This window comes from Pseudophryne corroboree, unplaced genomic scaffold (genome assembly GCF_028390025.1).
Source record: "Pseudophryne corroboree isolate aPseCor3 unplaced genomic scaffold, aPseCor3.hap2 scaffold_2576, whole genome shotgun sequence".
In the NCBI taxonomy this organism is placed as follows: domain Eukaryota; kingdom Metazoa; phylum Chordata; class Amphibia; order Anura; family Myobatrachidae; genus Pseudophryne; species Pseudophryne corroboree.
In genome coordinates, this window is record NW_026969236.1 from 8,759 (window position 1) to 25,193 (window position 16,435).

At 49.6% G+C, this 16,435-nt stretch overlaps 16 non-coding genes and 2 pseudogenes across 16 annotated transcripts; 17 read left to right on the forward strand and 1 right to left on the reverse strand.

Annotated features, from left to right (window-relative positions):
- Positions 1-676: 676 nt before the first annotated feature.
- On the reverse strand, positions 677-855 carry LOC135012576 (U1 spliceosomal RNA; annotated as a pseudogene).
- A 3,773-nt stretch (positions 856-4,628) lies between these two features.
- LOC135012589 (U1 spliceosomal RNA) lies at positions 4,629-4,792 on the forward strand. The gene has a single exon (XR_010211527.1). It is a non-coding gene; the product is annotated as a U1 spliceosomal RNA (small nuclear RNA).
- Positions 4,793-4,944: 152 nt separating this feature from the next.
- LOC135012618 (U1 spliceosomal RNA) lies at positions 4,945-5,107 on the forward strand. Its single transcript, XR_010211555.1, has one exon. It is a non-coding gene; the product is annotated as a U1 spliceosomal RNA (small nuclear RNA).
- Positions 5,108-5,778: 671 nt separating this feature from the next.
- On the forward strand, positions 5,779-5,942 carry LOC135012601 (U1 spliceosomal RNA). Its single transcript, XR_010211539.1, has one exon. It is a non-coding gene; the product is annotated as a U1 spliceosomal RNA (small nuclear RNA).
- A 152-nt stretch (positions 5,943-6,094) lies between these two features.
- On the forward strand, positions 6,095-6,258 carry LOC135012627 (U1 spliceosomal RNA). Its single transcript, XR_010211561.1, has one exon. It is a non-coding gene; the product is annotated as a U1 spliceosomal RNA (small nuclear RNA).
- Positions 6,259-6,928: 670 nt separating this feature from the next.
- On the forward strand, positions 6,929-7,092 carry LOC135012588 (U1 spliceosomal RNA). Its single transcript, XR_010211526.1, has one exon. It is a non-coding gene; the product is annotated as a U1 spliceosomal RNA (small nuclear RNA).
- A 152-nt stretch (positions 7,093-7,244) lies between these two features.
- Positions 7,245-7,408, forward strand: LOC135012573 (U1 spliceosomal RNA). Its single transcript, XR_010211512.1, has one exon. It is a non-coding gene; the product is annotated as a U1 spliceosomal RNA (small nuclear RNA).
- Positions 7,409-9,832: 2,424 nt separating this feature from the next.
- Positions 9,833-9,996, forward strand: LOC135012623 (U1 spliceosomal RNA). The gene has a single exon (XR_010211558.1). It is a non-coding gene; the product is annotated as a U1 spliceosomal RNA (small nuclear RNA).
- A 152-nt stretch (positions 9,997-10,148) lies between these two features.
- LOC135012604 (U1 spliceosomal RNA) lies at positions 10,149-10,311 on the forward strand. Its single transcript, XR_010211542.1, has one exon. It is a non-coding gene; the product is annotated as a U1 spliceosomal RNA (small nuclear RNA).
- A 674-nt stretch (positions 10,312-10,985) lies between these two features.
- Positions 10,986-11,149, forward strand: LOC135012583 (U1 spliceosomal RNA). The gene has a single exon (XR_010211520.1). It is a non-coding gene; the product is annotated as a U1 spliceosomal RNA (small nuclear RNA).
- Positions 11,150-11,301: 152 nt separating this feature from the next.
- LOC135012609 (U1 spliceosomal RNA) lies at positions 11,302-11,464 on the forward strand. Its single transcript, XR_010211547.1, has one exon. It is a non-coding gene; the product is annotated as a U1 spliceosomal RNA (small nuclear RNA).
- Positions 11,465-12,138: 674 nt separating this feature from the next.
- LOC135012577 (U1 spliceosomal RNA) lies at positions 12,139-12,302 on the forward strand. Its single transcript, XR_010211515.1, has one exon. It is a non-coding gene; the product is annotated as a U1 spliceosomal RNA (small nuclear RNA).
- Positions 12,303-12,454: 152 nt separating this feature from the next.
- Positions 12,455-12,617, forward strand: LOC135012605 (U1 spliceosomal RNA). The gene has a single exon (XR_010211543.1). It is a non-coding gene; the product is annotated as a U1 spliceosomal RNA (small nuclear RNA).
- Positions 12,618-13,291: 674 nt separating this feature from the next.
- LOC135012584 (U1 spliceosomal RNA) lies at positions 13,292-13,455 on the forward strand. The gene has a single exon (XR_010211521.1). It is a non-coding gene; the product is annotated as a U1 spliceosomal RNA (small nuclear RNA).
- A 152-nt stretch (positions 13,456-13,607) lies between these two features.
- Positions 13,608-13,770, forward strand: LOC135012610 (U1 spliceosomal RNA). Its single transcript, XR_010211548.1, has one exon. It is a non-coding gene; the product is annotated as a U1 spliceosomal RNA (small nuclear RNA).
- A 674-nt stretch (positions 13,771-14,444) lies between these two features.
- LOC135012578 (U1 spliceosomal RNA) lies at positions 14,445-14,608 on the forward strand. The gene has a single exon (XR_010211516.1). It is a non-coding gene; the product is annotated as a U1 spliceosomal RNA (small nuclear RNA).
- A 152-nt stretch (positions 14,609-14,760) lies between these two features.
- LOC135012621 (U1 spliceosomal RNA) lies at positions 14,761-14,896 on the forward strand (annotated as a pseudogene).
- Positions 14,897-15,731: 835 nt separating this feature from the next.
- On the forward strand, positions 15,732-15,895 carry LOC135012620 (U1 spliceosomal RNA). Its single transcript, XR_010211557.1, has one exon. It is a non-coding gene; the product is annotated as a U1 spliceosomal RNA (small nuclear RNA).
- The last annotated feature ends 540 nt before the right edge of the window (positions 15,896-16,435 follow it).

Sequence of the window (16,435 nt, forward strand, 5' to 3'; positions counted from 1 at the left end):
GATCCTGAAGCACTCACTCATCATGGGAAAGTACCAATGTGTTTCTTCATTGGTTGATGGAAGAAACATCTTACAAAAACTCTCCACATTATTGACTTTTTAAAATGTTTCTAGGAATCGTTCTAGATGAATGCTTATTAGCCTTTGTCAGTATGTACTTTTGCAAAGTGTCGCTGTGGCGCAATCAGTTAGTGTGTAAGGCTATTAACCAAAAGGTTGGTGGTTCAATCCCACCCAGGGACTTAATTGACCTTGTTATCAGATTTTGGTGATCTTTAAGTAGACAAGTCAAAATTTCAAACCCCCTGTTATGGTGTAGGGTACCTGGCCTTCTCTGATGTAATCAGAGTTAGATTTGATTCAGTGATTTTATAAAAACAGCTAGGAAGCACAATTTAGCAGTGGGTTGCAGAGAAAAAGAAATATGCTGGCAGAAAAATCCAATTGAGTGATTAAACAGCTCTTCATTTTCTGGCTTTATTTTTATGCTAACAAATTTGTGCTCTGAAAAGTGTCCACAAAGCCAAGTATCTGATTAACACCTTTGTAGGGATGGTTTTTCACCTATTATTAAATTAAACTTGCTTCATTGGAAAGGCAGCAAGTGATGTCATCCAAGCATTGGGTCAAAGTTGGCTTCAAACCTCGTCTGCTTATGAAAAGAGAAAAGGGGTATGCAGGGCATGGCGGCCTTTTGCGGTGCTTGGATGACCCCTAGTTCGCATTAAATAATGCAGTCGAGTTTCCCACATTTGGGGAAATCACAGAGGTCAGCATACCCAGAATGCAATGAATGAACCGCACCCTGGGAGAACAGTCTTCATGACCATGGTATCTCCTATGCAAAATAAGTATGATTTGGGATAGGGCTGGGGAGGGCCGCTGCTCAGGCACATCTCTGTCAAGTAAAGGAGATTCAACTGAGGCAGCACAAGGGAACTCTCATCTGGGGACAACAACTGCAGGGAGAACACATATTTTCAGATGAACATGGGAGGGCAGAAGGCTGCCTAATACTGAAGCACCCCCAAACAACAAACCAAATGCAACAACTAGTGCAAGCATTCCTGGGGGAAGGCCTGCAGCAGATGGATTTGCATATGGCGATGTCATCCAAGCAGTGGGTCAAAGTTGGCTTCAACCCTCGTCTGCATATGAAAAGAGAAAAGGGGTGTGCAGGGCATGGCGGCCTTTTGCGGCACTTGGATGACCCCTAGTTCGCATTAAACACCTCCACCCTCCGTCGGTGTGGGGCTCATGTTGGCTATGCCCCAGCCCCTGAAGGATTCAAGCTGATTTCTTGCAGCAGCTGGGCACTGTAACAGCTCCAGAGCTGCTCTGTAAGGCAAGTAAAAGGGTGTGGGCCCTGCAGCAATACCTGTAGTTCGCATTGTGCGAGACCCCTAGTTCGCATTAAACACCCCCACCCTCCTTCGGTGTGGGGCTCATGTTGGCCATGCCCCAGCCCCTGAAGCATTCACGCTGATTTCTTGCAGCAGCTGGGCACTGTAACAGCTCAAGAGCTGCTCTGTAAGGCAAGTAAAAGGGTGTGGGCCCTGCAGCACTACCTGTAGTTTGCATTGTGCATTGGAAGGCACAAAGTAAGCAGACGGGAGGAGAAGTCAGGATAGTGCACAAGGGTATAGACGGGAGGGGCTCAAGAAAAAAGAAGTGGAAACAGACAGCAAACTAGGCTTCCAATGCACAATGCAAACTACAGGTAGTGCTGCAGGGCCCACACCCTTTTACTTGCCTTACAGAGCAGCTCTGGAGCTGTTTAATCACTCAATTGGATTTTTCTGCCAGCATAATTTTTCTCTTACGTCCTAGAGGATGCTGGGGATTCCGTAAGGACCATGGGGGATAGACGGGCTCCGCAGGAGACATGGGCACTTTAAGAAAGACTTTAGATCTGGGTGTGCACTGGCTCCTCCCTCTATGCCCCTCCTCCAGACCTCAGTTTACTACTGTGCCCAGAGGAGACTGGGTGCTTTTCAGGGAGCTCTCCTGAGTTTCCTGACAGAAAGTATATTTGTTAGATTTTTTTATTTTCAGGGAGCCTGCTGGCAACAGACTCCCTGCATCGAGGGGCGGAGGGGAGAGATGCACACCTACTTCTGTGAGTTGATAGGCTCTGCTTCTTAGGCTACTGTACAGCATTAGCTCCAGAGGGATCGGTACGCAGGTCTCACCCTCGCCGTCCGTCCCAGAGCCGCGCCGCCGTCCCCCTCGCAGAGCCGGAAGATAGAAGCCGGGTGAGTATGAGAAGAAAAGAAGACTTCAGAGGCGGCGGAAGACTTCATGATCTTCACTGAGGTAACGCACAGCAGTAAAGCTGTGCTCCATTGCTCCAATACACCTCACACACGGCAGTCAGTGTAAGGGTGAAGGGCGCAGGGGGGACGCCCTGGGCAGCAATATAGACCTCTCTTTGGCAAAATAAATATATATGCAGCTAGGCACTGTATATATATATATAAGAGCCCCCGCCATTTTTTTACTATATTTGAGCGGGACAGAAGCCCGTCGCTGAGGGGGTGGGGCTTCTCCCTCAGCACTCACCAGCGCCATTTTCTCCACAGCACCGCTGAGGGGAAGCTCCACGGACTCTCCCCTGCTTATACCACGGTAGAAAGAGGGTCTTAAAGAAGAGGGGGGCACATAATTAGGCGCATATATATATGGAAATACAGCGCTACTGGGTAAACATAAAATTATTGTGTTTTTTTCCTGGGTCATATAGCGCTGGGGTGTGTGCTGGCATACTCTCTCTCTCTGTCTCTCCAAAGGGCCTTGTTGGGGAACTGTCCTCAGATAAGAGGATTCCCTGAGTGTATGGTGTGTCGGTACACGTGTGTCGACATGTCTGAGGTAGAAGGCTCTCCTAGAGAGGAGCAGGAGCAAATTAATGTGGTGTCTCCATCGACAACGCCGACACCTGACTGGATGGATATGTGGAATGTTTTAAGTGCTAATGTAAACTTATTACACAAGAGATTAGACAAAGCTGAAGCTAGGGAACAGTCAGGGAGTCAACCCATGCCTGTCCCTATGTCGCAGGGACCTTCGGGGTCTCAAAAGCGCCCACTATCCCAAATAGTTGACACAGATACCGACACAGATTCTGACTCCAGTGTCGACTACGATGATGCAAAGTTACAGCCAAAATTGGCTAAATGTATTCGATATATGATTATTGCAATAAAAGATGTTTTGCACATCACAGAGTCCCCTGTCCCTGACACGAGGGTACACATGTATAAGGGAAAGAAACCTGAGATAACCTTTCCCTCCTCACATGAGTTGAACGAATTATGTGAAAAAGCTTGGGAATCTCCAGACAAAAAGCTGCAGATTCCCAAAAGGATTCTTATGGCGTATCCTTTCCCGCCAATGGACAGGATACGGTGGGAATCCTCCCCTAGGGTGGATAAAGCATTGACACGCTTATCCAAAAAGGTAGCGCTGCCATCCCAGGATACGGCTACCATCAGGGACCCTGCTGACCGCAAGCAGGAGGTTACCCTAAAGTCCATTTACACACATTCTGGTACCTTACTCAGACCGGCAATTGCGTCGGCCGGGGTTGTAGCGCGGTGGCAGCATGGACAGATACCTTATCAGCAGAGATTGAGACCCTAGATAAGGATGCTATGTTATTGACCATAGGGCATATAAAAGATGCTGTCCTATATATGAGAGATGCTCAAAGTGACATTAGTCTACTGGGTTCTAGAATAAACGCTATGTCGATTTCTGCTAGACGAGTCCTATGGACCCGGTAATGGACAGGTGATGCCGACTCAAAAAGGCATATGGAGGTTTTACCTTACAGGGGTGAGGAATTGTTTGGGGAAGGTCTCTCGGACCTAGTCTCCACAGCTACAGCTGGTAAATCAAATTTTTTGCCTTATATTCCCTCACAGCCTAAGAAAGCACCACATTATCAAATACAGTCCTTTCGATCACAGAGAAACAAGAAAGTACGAGGTGCGTCCTTTCTTGCCAGAGGTAAGGGCAGAGGGAAGAAGCTGCACAACACAGCTAGTTCCCAGGAACAGAAGTCCTCCCCGGCCTCTACAAAATCCACCGCATGACGCTGGGGCTCCGCTAAAGGAGTCCGCCCAGTTGGGGGCACGTCTTCGAGTTTTCAGCCACATCTGGGTTCATTCGCAGGTGGATCCCTAGGCAATAGAAATTGTTTCTCAGGGTTACAAGCTGAAATTCGAAGAGGTGCCTCCTCGCCGGTTTTTCAAATCGGCCCTACCATCTTCTCCCCAGGAAAGGGAGATAGTGTTAAATGCAATTCACAAATTGTATCTTCAACATATGCAGATGAGGGTTCCAGCCAACTTTGGCCCACTGCTTGGATGACATCACCGTATGCAAATCCGTCTTCTGCAGACCTTCTCCCAGGAATGCTTGTACTAGTTGTTGCATTTGGTTTGTTGTTTGGGCGTGCTTCAGTATTAGGCAGCCTTCTGCCCTCCCATGTTCATCTGAAAATATGTGTTCTCCCGGCAGTTGTTGTCCCCAGATGAGAGTTCCCTTGTGCTGCCTCAGTTGAATCTCCTTTACTTGACAGAGATGTGCATGAGCAGCGGCCCTCCCCAGCCCTATCTCAAATCATACTTATTTTGCATAGGAGATACCATGGTCATAAAGATTGTTCTCCCAGGGTGAGGTTCATTCATTGCATTCTGGGTATGCTGACCCCTGTGATTTCCCCAAATGTGGGAAACTCAACTGCATTATTTGTGGTAGTGGGGGACTGTGTTTGTGTTTTCCTCTGGTCAGCTCTGGTAAAAGTCAGATTTCTTTGTCTCAGATCTTCCTCTAGCCTTGTTCTTCTTTCGAGAGTTCCATTGTGCTGCCTCAGTTTGACCTCCTTCACTTGACAGAGGGGTACCCGAGCAGCGACCCTCCCCAGCTCTAGCCCAACTCCTACATACCTGCCAGGTGAGATACTATGATCATGAAGGTGCTTCTCCCAGGGCAAGGCTCACCCATTGCACTCTGGGTGTGCTGCTCCTGCGATTTCCCCAAATGTGGGAAACTTGACTGCATAATTTGTGTTTCCCCTGGTCGGCTCTCGTATAATTCAGATCTCTTTGTCTCAGGTCTCTCTCCAGCCTAGTTTGCTGTCTGTTTCCACTTCTGTTTTCTTGAGCCGCTCCCTTCTATGCCCTTGCGCACTATCCTGACTTCTCCCGTCTGCTTACTTTGTGCCTTCCAACGCACAATGCGTACTACAGGTAGTGCTGCAGGGCCCACACCCTTTTACTTGCCGTACAGAGCAGCTCTGGAGCTGTTACAGTGCCCAGCTGCTGCAAGAAATCAGCTTGAATGCTTCAGGGGCTGGGGCATAGCCAACATGAGCCCCACACCGAAGGAGGGTGGAGGTATTTAATGCGAACTAGGGGTCATCCAAGCACCGCAAAAGGCCGCCATGCCCTGCATAACCCTTTTCTCTTTTCATATGCAGATGAGGGTTCCAGTCAACTTTGGCCCACTGCTTGGATGACATCACCGTATGCAAATCCGTCTTCTGCAGACCTTCTCCCAGGAATGCTTTTACTAGTTGTTACATTTGGTTTGTTGTTTGGGGGTGCTTCAGTATTAGGCAGCCTTCTGCCCTCCCATGTTCATCTGAAAATATGTGTTCTCCCTGCAGTTGTTGTCCCCAGATGAGAGTTCCCTTGTGCTGCCTCAGTTGAATCTCCTTTACTTGACAGAGATGTGCCTGAGCAGCGGCCCTCCCCAGCCCTATCCCAAATCATACTTATTTTGCATAGAAGTTTCCATGGTCATGAAGATTGTTCTCCCAGGGTGAGGTTCATTCATTGCATTCTGGGTATGCTGACCCCTGTGATTTCCCCAAATGTGGGAAACTCGACTGCATTAATTGTGGTAGTGGGGGACTGTGTTTGTGCTTTCCTCTGGTCAGCTCTGGTAAAAGACAGATTTCTTTGTCTCAGATCTTCCTCTAGCCTTGTTCTTTTTTCGAGAGTTTCCTTGTGCTGCCTCAGTTGGATCTCCTTCACTTGACAGGGGGGTGCCCGAGCAGCGACCCTCCCCATCTCTAGCCCAACTCCTACTTACCTGCCAGGTGAGATACTATGATCAGGAAGGTGCTTCTCCCAGGGCAAGGCTCACCCATTGCACTCTGGGTGTGCTGCTACTACGATTTCCCCAAATGTGGGACACTTGACTGCATAATTTGTGTTTCCTCTAGTCGGCTACTCGTATAATTCAGATCTCTTTGTCTCAGGTCTCTCTCCAGCCTAGTTTGCTGTCTGTTTCCACTTCTCTTTTCTTGAGCCGCTGCCTTCTATGCCCTTATGCACTCTCCTGACTTCTCCTGTCTGCTTACTTTGTGCCTTCCAACGCACAATGCAAACTACAGGTAGTGCTGCAGGGCCCACACCCTTTTACTTGCCTTTCAGAGCAGCTCTGGAGCTGTTACAGTGCCCAGCTGCTGCAAGAAATCAGCTTGAATGCTTCAGGGGCTGGGGCATAGCCAACATGAGCCCCACACCGACGGAGGGTGGAGGTGTTTAATGCGAACTAAGGGTCATCCAAGCGCCGCAAAAGGCCGCCATGCCCTGCATACCCCTTTTCTCTTTTCATATGCAGATGAGGGTTCCAGCCAACTTTGGCCCACTGCTTGGATGACATCACCGTATGCAAATCCGTCTTCTGCAGACCTTCCCCCAGGAATGCTTGTACTAGTTGTTGCATTTGGTTTGTTGTTTGGGGTGCTTCAGTATTAGGCAGCCTTCAGCTCTCCCATGTTCATCTGAAAATATGTGTTCTCCCTGCAGTTGTTGTCCCCAGATGAGAGTTCCCTTGTGCTGCCTCAGTTGAATCTCCTTTACTTGAAAGAGATGTGCCTGAGCAGCGGCCCTCCCCAGCCCTATCCCAAATCATACTTATTTTGCATAGGAGATACCATGGTCATGAAGATTGTTCTCCCAGGGTGAGGTTCATTCATTGCATTCTGGGTATGCTGACCCCTGTGATTTCCCCAAATGTGGGAAACTCGACTGCATTATTTGTGGTAGTGGGGGACTGTGTTTGTGCTTTCCTCTGGTCAGCTCTGGTAAAAGTCAGATTTCTTTGTCTCAGATCTTCCTCTAGCCTTGTTCTTTTTTTGAGAGTTTCCTTGTGCTGCCTCAGTTGGATCTCCTTCACTTGACAGGGGGGTGCCCGAGCAGCGACCCTCCCCAGCTCAAGCCCAACTCCTACTTACCTGCCAAGTGAGATACTATGATCAGGAAGGTGCTTCTACCAGGGCAAGGCTCACCCATTGCACTCTGGGTGTGCTGCTCCTACGATTTCCCCAAATGTGGGACACTTGACTGCATAATTTGTGTTTCCTCTGGTCGGCTACTCGTATAATTCAGATCTCTTTGTCTCAGGTCTCTCTCCAGCCTAGTATGCTGTCTGTTTCCACTTCTCTTTTCTTGAGCCCCTGCCTTCTATGCCCTTGTGCACTCTCCTGACTTCTCCTGTCTGCTTACTTTGTGCCTTCCAACGCACAATGCAAACTACAGGTAGTGCTGCAGGGCCAACACCCTTTTACTTGCCTTACAGAGCAGCTCTGGAGCTGTTACAGTGCCCAGCTGCTGCAAGAAATCAGCTTGAATGCTTCAGGGGCTGGGGCATAGCCAACATGAGCAGCAAGATGCAGCACTGGACTATTAGTAATGTACTGTTGTATGCTGAGCACCACAATGCAGCACAAGACAATGAGCAGTGATACTGAGCACTGATGAGGATACTACTGAGAACTGACACTGAGCAGGAGAGACACACTACTAGTATTACTGAGCAGCAATAAGTAACCACTGATACTGGGCACTGATATTGAGATTTCCACTGAGAGAACATAGCCACGTCCTCTCCGCTCTCTCTTCAATGCACGAGTAAAAATGGCGGCAACGCGCAGCTCTTTATATGGAATCCGAATCTCGCGAGAATCTGACAGCGGGATGATGACATTTTCCCTTGTTCAGGTTTTCATAGTCAGGCGGGAACAACCGAGCCTGCCACGGACCAGTGTAAACCACGTGGAGTTCGTCGGGAATTCGGTTCTCGGAGAACCGAACCCGCTCCTCTATATATACTATATTACTATGTTACTGTAGTATACAGAACACCACAATGCAATGAGCAGTGATAGTGAGCACTGATGAGGATACTAGAACTGACACTGAGCAGCAAGATGCAGCACTGGACTATTAGTAATGTACTGTAGTATGCTGAGCACCACAATGCAGCACAAGACAATGAGCAGTGATACTGAGCACTGATGAGGATACTACTGAGAACTGACACTGAGCAGGAGAGACACACTACTAGTATTACTGAGCAGCAATAAGTAACCACTGATACTGAGCACTGATATTGAGATTTCCACTGAGAGAACATAGCCACGTCCTCTCCGCTCTCTCTTCAATGCACGAGTAAAAATGGCAGCAACGCGCAGCTCTTTATATGGAATCCGAATCTCGCAAGAATCCGACAGCGGGATGATGACATTTTCCCTTGTTCAGGTTTTCCGAGTCAGGCGGGAACAACCGAGCCTGCCTCGGACCAGTGTAAACCACGTGGAGTTCGTGGGGAATTCGGTTCTCGGAGAACCGAACCCGCTCCTCTCTACCTTATACCCATCAATTTTTTTATTTTCAATCTAAGCCCCTGCAGTTTTCTGTAAGCATCTGCTTCGCTATGATGATCAACAAGTCACAAGGGCAAACACTCAGGGCTTGAGGCGTAGATCTTAGGACCAGCTGCTACAAGCATGGCAGAGGTGTCACTATCACTGGTGACACCCAGAAAGGTAGCGAGGGAGATTGTAATGCAGTGCGCGCAGATAAACAGCGCAATGGTAAAAAGGAGGCATGGTTTCATAGGTAGGGGCGTGGCCTGGTGGCCTGAATCTACATTTTGTTGCTCCGGGTGTCCCGGGGGTTGGGGGCTGCACCCGGGGACTAGTGTGTGAGCTGTGCTGGCTCCTGCACAGTGACAGGGCATGGCCACCCAGCATGACGCCTCCCTTCTTGACCATGCTGTAATTGCAGTCGCACTGCAGTTCAGCGTGATCATAAAAAATGGTGTAGGCTCCTGCTGGTGCAGGCTGTAGAGAAAAGCTGCTGTGACCACGCCCCCTGTGTCTCCTCCGTTGCAGACCCCATTTTGAAGCCTTGCCCCCGGACTAAGAGAAAAGTATGCCCTTGCGCACTATCCTGACTTCTCCTCCCGTCTGCTTAATTTGTGCCTTCCAACGCACAATGCGAACAACAGGTGGTGCTGCAGGGCCCACACCCTTTTACTTGCCTTACAGAACAGCTCTGGAGCTGTTACAGTGCCCAGCTGCTGCAAGAAATCAGCTTGAATGCTTCAGGGGATGGGGCATGGCCAACATGAGCCCCACACCAAAGGAGGGTGGGGGTGTTTAATGCGAACTAGGGGTCATCCAAGCACTGCAAAAGGCCGCCATGCCCTGCATGCCCCTTTTCTCTTTTCATATGCAGATGAGGGTTCCAGTCAACTTTGGCCCACTGCTTGGATAACATCACCGTATGCAAATCCGTCTGCTGCAGACCTTCCCCAAGGAGTGCTTGTACTAGTTGTTGCATATGGTTTGATATTTGATGGTGCTTCAGTATTAGGCAGCCTTCCGCCCTCCCATGTTCATCTGAAAAGATGTGGTCTCCCTGCAGTTGTTGTCCCCAGATGAGAGTTCCCTTGTGCTGCCTCAGTTGAATCTCCTTTACTTGACAGAGATGTGCCTGAGCAGCGGCCCTCACCAGCCCTATCCCAAATCATACTTATTTTGCATAGGAGATACCATGGTCATGAAGATTGTTCTCCCAGGGTGAGGTTCATTCATTGCATTCTGGGTATGCTGACCCCTGTGATTTTCCCAAATGTGGGAAACTCGACTGCATTATTTGTGGTAGTGGGGGACTGTGTTTGTGCTTTCCTCTGGTCAGCTCTGGTAAAAGTCAGATTTCTTTGTCTCAGATCTTCCTCTAGCCTTGTTCTTCTTTCGAGAGTTCCCTTGTGCTGCCTCAGTTGGATCTCTTTCACTTGACAGGGGGGTGCCCGAACAGCGACCCTCCCCAGCTCTAGCCCAACTCCTACTTACCTGCCAGGTGAGATACTATGATCATGAAGGTGCTTCTCCCAGGGCAAGGCTCACCCATTGCACTCTGGGTGTGCTGCCCCTGCGATTTCCCCAAATGTGGGAAACTTGACTGCATAATTTGTGTTTCCCCTGGTCGGCTCTCGTATAATTCAGATCTCTTTGTCTCAGGTCTCTCTCCAGCCTAGTTTGCTGTCTGTTTCCACTTCTCTTTTCTTCAACCGCTCCCTTCTATACCCTTGTGCACTATCCTGACTTCTCCTCCCGTCTGCTTACTTTGTGCCTTCCAATGCACAATGCAAACTACAGGTAGTGCTGCAGGGCCCACACCCTTTTACTTGCCTTACAGAGCAGCTCTGGAGCTGTTACAGTGCCCAGCTGCTGCAAGAAATCAGCTTGAATGCTTCAGGGGATGGGGCATGGCCAACATGAGCCCCACACCAAAGGAGGGTGGAGGTGTTTAATGCGAACTAGGGGTCATCCAAGCACCACAAAAGGCCGCCATGCCCTGCACGCCCCTTTTCTCTTTTCATATGCAGATGAGGGTTGAAGCCAACTTTGACCCACTGCTTGGATGACATCACCGTATGCAAATCCGTCTTCTGCAGAACTTCCCCCAGGAATGCTTGCACTAGTTGTTGCATTTGGTTTGTTGTTTGGGGGTGCTTCAGTATTAGGCAGCCTTCTGCCCTCCCATGTTCATCTGAAAATATGTGTTCTCCCTGCAGTTGTTGTCCCCAGATGAGAGTTCCCTTGTGCTGCCTCAGTTGAATCTCCTTTACTTGACAGAGATGTGCATGAGCAGCGGCCCTCCCCAGCCCTATTCCAAATCATACTTATTTTGCATAGGAGATACCATGGTCATGAAGATTGTTCTCCCAGGGTGAGGTTCATTCATTGCATTTTGGGTATGCTGACCCCTGTGATTTCCCCAAATGTGGGAAACTTGACTGCATTATTTGTGGTAGTGGGGGACTGTGTTTGTGCTTTCCTCTGGTCAGCTCTGGTAAAAGTCAGATTTCTTTGTCTCAGATTTTCCTCTAGCCTTGTTCTTCTTTCGAGAGTTCCATTGTGCTGCCTCAGTTGGATCTCCTTCACTTGACAGGGGGGTACCCGAGCAGCGACCCTCCCCAGCTCTAGCCCAACTCCTACTTACCTGCCAGGTGAGATACTATGATCATGAAGGTGCTTCTCCCAGGGCAAGGCTCACCCATTGCACTCTGGGTGTGCTGCCCCTGCGATTTCCCCAAATGTGGGAAACTTGACTGCATAATTTGTGTTTCCCCTGGTCGGCTCTCGTATAATTCAGATCTATTTGTCTCAGGTCTCTCTCCAGCCTAGTTTGCTGTCTGTTTCCACTTCTCTTTTCTTCAGCCGCTCCCTTCTATACCCTTGTGCACTATCCTGACTTCTCCTCCCGTCTGCTTACTTTGTGCCTTCCAATGCACAATGCAAACTACAGGTAGTGCTGCAGGGCCCACACCCTTTTACTTGCCTTACAGAGCAGCTCTGGAGCTGTTACAGTGCCCAGCTGCTGCAAGAAATCAGCTTGAATGCTTCAGGGGATGGGGCATGGCCAACATGAGCCCCACACCAAAGGAGGGGGGAGGTGTTTAATGCGAACTAGGGGTCATCCAAGCACTGCAAAAGGCCACCATGCCCTGCATGCCCCTTTTCTCTTTTCATATGCAGATGAGGGTTCCAGTCAACTTTGGCCCACTGCTTGGATAACATCACCGTATGCAAATCCGTCTGCTGCAGACCTTCCCCCAGGAGTGCTTGTACTAGTTGTTGCATATGGTTTGATATTTGATGGTGCTTCAGTATTAGGCAGCCTTCCGCCCTCCCATGTTCATCTGAAAAGATGTGGTCTCCCTGCAGTTGTTGTCCCCAGATGAGAGTTCACTTGTGCTGCCTCAGTTGAATCTCCTTTACTTGACAGAGATGTGCCTGAGCAGCTGCCCTCACCAGCCCTATCCCAAATCATACTTATTTTGCATAGGAGATACCATGGTCATGAAGATTGTTCTCCCAGGGTGAGGTTCATTCATTGCATTCTGGGTATGCTGACCCCTGTGATTTTCCCAAATGTGGGAAACTCGACTGCATTATTTGTGGTAGTGGGGGACTGTGTTTGTGCTTTCCTCTGGTCAGCTCTGGTAAAAGTCAGATTTCTTTGTCTCAGATCTTCCTCTAGCCTTGTTCTTCTTTCGAGAGTTCCCTTGTGCTGCCTCAGTTGGATCTCTTTCACTTGACAGGGGGGTGCCCGAACAGCGACCCTCCCCAGCTCTAGCCCAACTCCTACTTACCTGCCAGGTGAGATACTATGATCATGAAGGTGCTTCTCCCAGGGCAAGGCTCACCCATTGCACTCTGGGTGTGCTGCCCCTGCGATTTCCCCAAATGTGGGAAACTTGACTGCATAATTTGTGTTTCCCCTGGTCGGCTCTCGTATAATTCAGATCTCTTTGTCTCAGGTCTCTCTCCAGCCTAGTTTGCTGTCTGTTTCCACTTCTCTTTTCTTCAACCGCTCCCTTCTATACCCTTGTGCACTATCCTGACTTCTCCTCCCGTCTGCTTACTTTGTGCCTTCCAATGCACAATGCAAACTACAGGTAGTGCTGCAGGGCCCACACCCTTTTACTTGCCTTACAGAGCAGCTCTGGAGCTGTTACAGTGCCCAGCTGCTGCAAGAAATCAGCTTGAATGCTTCAGGGGATGGGGCATGGCCAACATGAGCCCCACACCAAAGGAGGGTGGAGGTGTTTAATGCGAACTAGGGGTCATCCAAGCACCGCAAAAGGCCGCCATGCCCTGCACGCCCCTTTTCTCTTTTCAAATGCAGATGAGGGTTGAAGCCAACTTTGACCCACTGCTTGGATGACATCACCGTATGCAAATCCGTCTTCTGCAGAACTTCCCCCAGGAATGCTTGCACTAGTTGTTGCATTTGGTTTGTTGTTTGGGGGTGCTTCAGTATTAGGCAGCCTTCTGCCCTCCCATGTTCATCTGAAAATATGTGTTCTCCCTGCAGTTGTTGTCCCCAGATGAGAGTTCCCTTGTGCTGCCTCAGTTGAATCTCCTTTACTTGACAGAGATGTGCATGAGCAGCGGCCCTCCCCAGCCCTATTCCAAATCATACTTATTTTGCATAGGAGATACCATGGTCATGAAGATTGTTCTCCCAGGGTGAGGTTCATTCATTGCATTTTGGGTATGCTGACCCCTGTGATTTCCCCAAATGTGGGAAACTTGACTGCATTATTTGTGGTAGTGGGGGACTGTGTTTGTGCTTTCCTCTGGTCAGCTCTGGTAAAAGTCAGATTTCTTTGTCTCAGATTTTCCTCTAGCCTTGTTCTTCTTTCGAGAGTTCCATTGTGCTGCCTCAGTTGGATCTCCTTCACTTGACAGGGGGGTACCCGAGCAGCGACCCTCCCCAGCTCTAGCCCAACTCCTACTTACCTGCCAGGTGAGATACTATGATCATGAAGGTGCTTCTCCCAGGGCAAGGCTCACCCATTGCACTCTGGGTGTGCTGCCCCTGCGATTTCCCCAAATGTGGGAAACTTGACTGCATAATTTGTGTTTCCCCTGGTCGGCTCTCGTATAATTCAGATCTATTTGTCTCAGGTCTCTCTCCAGCCTAGTTTGCTGTCTGTTTCCACTTCTCTTTTCTTCAGCCGCTCCCTTCTATACCCTTGTGCACTATCCTGACTTCTCCTCCCGTCTGCTTACTTTGTGCCTTCCAATGCACAATGCAAACTACAGGTAGTGCTGCAGGGCCCACACCCTTTTACTTGCCTTACAGAGCAGCTCTGGAGCTGTTACAGTGCCCAGCTGCTGCAAGAAATCAGCTTGAATGCTTCAGGGGATGGGGCATGGCCAACATGAGCCCCACACCAAAGGAGGGGGGAGGTGTTTAATGCGAACTAGGGGTCATCCAAGCACTGCAAAAGGCCGCCATGCCCTGCATGCCCCTTTTCTCTTTTCATATGCAGATGAGGGTTCCAGTCAACTTTGGCCCACTGCTTGGATAACATCACCGTATGCAAATCCGTCTGCTGCAGACCTTCCCCCAGGAGTGCTTGTACTAGTTGTTGCATATGGTTTGATATTTGATGGTGCTTCAGTATTAGGCAGCCTTCCGCCCTCCCATGTTCATCTGAAAAGATGTGGTCTCCCTGCAGTTGTTGTCCCCAGATGAGAGTTCACTTGTGCTGCCTCAGTTGAATCTCCTTTACTTGACAGAGATGTGCCTGAGCAGCTGCCCTCACCAGCCCTATCCCAAATCATACTTATTTTGCATAGGAGATACCATGGTCATGAAGATTGTTCTCCCAGGGTGAGGTTCATTCATTGCATTCTGGGTATGCTGACCCCTGTGATTTTCCCAAATGTGGGAAACTCGACTGCATTATTTGTGGTAGTGGGGGACTGTGTTTGTGCTTTCCTCTGGTCAGCTCTGGTAAAAGTCAGATTTCTTTGTCTCAGATCTTCCTCTAGCCTTGTTCTTCTTTCGAGAGTTCCCTGGTGCTGCCTCAGTTGGATCTCCTTCACTTCACAGGGGGGAACCCGAGCAGCGACCCTCCCCAGCTCTAGCCCAACTCCTACTTACCTGCCAGGTGAGATACTATGATCATGAAGGTGCTTCTCCCAGGGCAAGGCTCAACCATTGCACTCTGGGTGTGCTGCTCCTGCGATTTCCCCAAATGTGGGAAACTTGACTGCATAATTTGTGTTTCCCCTCGTCGGCTCTCGTATAATTCAGATCTCTTTGTCTCAGGTCTCTCTCCAGCCTAGTTTGCTGTCTGTTTCCACTTCTCTTTTCTTCAGCCGCTCCCTTCTATACCCTTGTGCACTATCCTGACTTCTCCTCCCGTCTGCTTACTTTGTGCCTTCCAATGCACAATGCAAACTACAGGTAGTGCTGCAGGGCCCACACCCTTTTACTTGCCTTACAGAGCAGCTCTGGAGCTGTTACAGTGCCCAGCTGCTGCAAGAAATCAGCTTGAATGCTTCAGGGGCTGGGGCATAGCCAACATGAGCCCTACACCAAAGGAGGGTGGAGGTGTTTAATGCAAACTAGGGGTCAGCCAAGCGCCGCAAAAGGCCACCATGCCCTGCACGCCCCTTTTCTCTTTTCATATGCAGACGAGGGTTGAAGCCAACTTTGACCCACTGCTTGGATGACATCACCATATGCAAATCCATCTGCGGCAGGCCTTCCCCCAGGAATGCTTGCACTAGTTGTTGCATTTGGTTTGTTGTTTGGGGGTGCTTCAGTATTAGGCAGCCTTCTGCCCTCCCATGTTCATCTTCAGGGGATGGGGCATGGCCAACATGAGCCCCACACCAAAGGAGGGTGGAGGTGTTTAATGCGAACTAGGGGTCATCCAAGCACCGCAAAAGGCCGCCATGCCCTGCACGCCCCTTTTCTCTTTTCATATGCAGATGAGGGTTGAAGCCAACTTTGACCCACTGCTTGGATGACATCACCGTATGCAAATCCGTCTTCTGCAGAACTTCACTTGACAGGGGGGTGCCCGAGCAGCGACCCTCCCCATCTCTAGCCCAACTCCTACTTACCTGCCAGGTGAGATACTATGATCAGGAAGGTGCTTCTCCCAGGGCAAGGCTCACCCATTGCACTCTGGGTGTGCTGCTCCTACGATTTCCCCAAATGTGGGACACTTGACTGCATAATTTGTGTTTCCTCTAGTCGGCTACTCGTATAATTCAGATCTCTTTGTCTCAGGTCTCTCTCCAGCCTAGTTTGCTGTCTGTTTCCACTTCTCTTTTCTTGAGCCGCTGCCTTCTATGCCCTTGTGCACTCTCCTGACTTCTCCTGTCTGCTTACTTTGTGCCTTCCAACGCACAATGCAAACTACAGGTAGTGCTGCAGGGCCCACACCCTTTTACTTGCCTTTCAGAGCAGCTCTGGAGCTGTTACAGTGCCCAGCTGCTGCAAGAAATCAGCTTGAATGCTTCAGGGGCTGGGGCATAGCCAACATGAGCCCCACACCGACGGAGGGTGGAGGTGTTTAATGCGAACTAAGGGTCATCCAAGCGCCGCAAAAGGCCGCCATGCCCTGCATACCCCTTTTCTCTTTTCATATGCAGATGAGGGTTCCAGCCAACTTTGGCCCACTGCTTGGATGACATCACCGTATGCAAATCCGTCTTCTGCAGACCTTCCCCCAGGAATGCTTGTACTAGTTGTTGCATTTGGTTTGTTGTTTGGGGTGCTTCAGTATTAGGCAGCCTTCAGCTCTCCCATGTTCA